The 1992-nt window shown below is 45.1% G+C and overlaps 1 pseudogene; it reads right to left on the reverse strand.

Moving 5' to 3' along the window:
* Positions 1-1341: 1341 nt before the first annotated feature.
* LOC101633144 lies at positions 1342-1578 on the reverse strand (annotated as a pseudogene).
* Between the last annotated feature and the right edge of the window lie 414 nt (positions 1579-1992).

A 1992-nucleotide genomic window follows, 5' to 3' on the forward strand; every position in this document is an offset into this window, starting at 1 on the left:
TCCCCAGGAACCTGGAGGACTTGCAGCAGTGCTATTTGCCATACCCCAAAACTGAAAATTATTCCCAATGTACATCAACCGGACAAGGGATAAAGAAGACAGGAATGTTCACAGATGAAGGTGATCCAGCATTGAGAACAAATGACCAGCGGCTGCCACACAGCATGGCTGATTCTCACAGGCACACAGTCGAAAAAAGATCTGAGACACACAGCATGTAGGTCTAGGTGGAAGGAATCAGGTGTTACTGATCCTTGTTTGGGGGAGGCGGGTGGTAGAAGTGGGCAGGAAGGGGGATGGTTCTGCTGATTGATCTAGATGGTTCAAAGTGATTGAGCAGAGCACTTAATGCAGTTTTCTGTGTGTCCTTTGAGCTGCAATAAAACATTTTTTTTAAAGATTTATTTATGTATGCATAGAGAACTGGGGTACAGGCCAGAGGTGCTGGGGCAGTGAGAAGATTCACCAGAGACAAAGTGGGGAGCAGAACAGGCTGACTGACAATGTACACTGCAGTGGGCCGGTCAGGAGAAGTCTGCTACACCTTGTGGGTCAACTCCGGGATGGGAATTGAACTCATGCTGAAGTGGCTTTAGCTTCTTAGTGCTGTGCTTTAATTCTTTGCGCAACCAGGGAGGGCTCATTTTTTTTAATTAGTAAAAAAAAAAAAAAAAAAAAAAAAAAAAAACGAAGAGGCATAATCCTTCAATTAAATGTCTGATGCCTGGCAAGGTCATGGTCTGCTCCTGGCTGGGCCTACAGTTAAGCAGATCCCGATGCCCAGACCAAGGGACAGGTATTTGAATAAAGTCTACTCTGTCTCAGGTGACAATGTAAAATCAAAATAAGCTGGGAAGGGGGACTTCTGCCTGCCACCTGCAAGTCTAGCTGGGGTAGGCAGGTCTGGAACTGGGAGGTGCAGTGGTGGTGAGGGGAAAATAGGGGGAGGAAATGAGGTGAGTAACCAAGGCATGGGGTAGAGAGTGTGTGTGGCTTAAAACCAACAAACTTTGCTCTAGAAAGGACCATGGCAATCATATTGTGCAATCCTCTTACCTTCTGTTTAGAGAGCAGAAGCCGCAACCCACTGGAAATAGTGGCCTGTGACCTTGTGTTTCCCTTCCTAAATTCTTGTGCAGCCTTTTCATTTGTTGAAGATCTTTTTGGGGGATCTTGATTGAAGATCTATTTTTGTTTATTTCTTTAAGATCACAGTGTGCTGGAGTTGAAAGCATTACTGATAACATTGTTAAAGAAGAACTCAGCTTACTCCAGGGCACTTCGGTATTCCTGGGGAATAAACATTTCTCTTCTCCTCCCATTGGGATGTCTCAGGGTCAGTCACTGCTTCTGCTCTTTGACATATTTTCCATGTAGAAAATACAGAGCCTGGAAGTTGTGCTGGCAATTGGGGTAGGCCATCCCCAGTCCCAGGCCAGAACGCAAGGTTAATGGCCACATTTGTCTTTTAAAGAAGGTAAGGGAGAAAATAAGTCCTAATCCAAATCCAGTACCTATCTTCATGAGTGTGTCCACCAGGCACTGGTCCCACAGCCGGCCGAGGTCTGAGTCCAACATGTTCCCCACTCACAGCTCCAGCTTTTTGATTGAAGCTCTTTCTAATTTATTGGTCTATTCAAGTGACCCTGAACCGGCTCCCATCTCATGATTCCCAAATTCCTGACTTTGACTGGCAGTAAGAGGGGTTCAGATATTATAACTAGTCATGGTAATATTTTCTGGAACAAAACAATTCCCAGTAAAATGAGTAGGTTTTTCCTGAGTCTTTGACACACCACAGTGACCTATTCTTTTCATTGCTCCAGACTCTTAAAAGCCTAGGGTCACTATTGTTAGCTCCGAATATAATTCTTTTCCATATGCCAGCCAGGGGGATGGCAGAGGTGGCTTTTCCAGTCAGACACTGGCAGGGCTGGAGGTCATTGTCTAACTCAGCTTATTGTAGAATCAGTTGAGGCTGTTATAAAAAGC

This window comes from Condylura cristata, unplaced genomic scaffold (assembly GCF_000260355.1).
Source record: "Condylura cristata isolate star-nosed mole 26May11 unplaced genomic scaffold, ConCri1.0 scaffold00001, whole genome shotgun sequence".
NCBI lineage: Eukaryota > Metazoa > Chordata > Mammalia > Eulipotyphla > Talpidae > Condylura > Condylura cristata.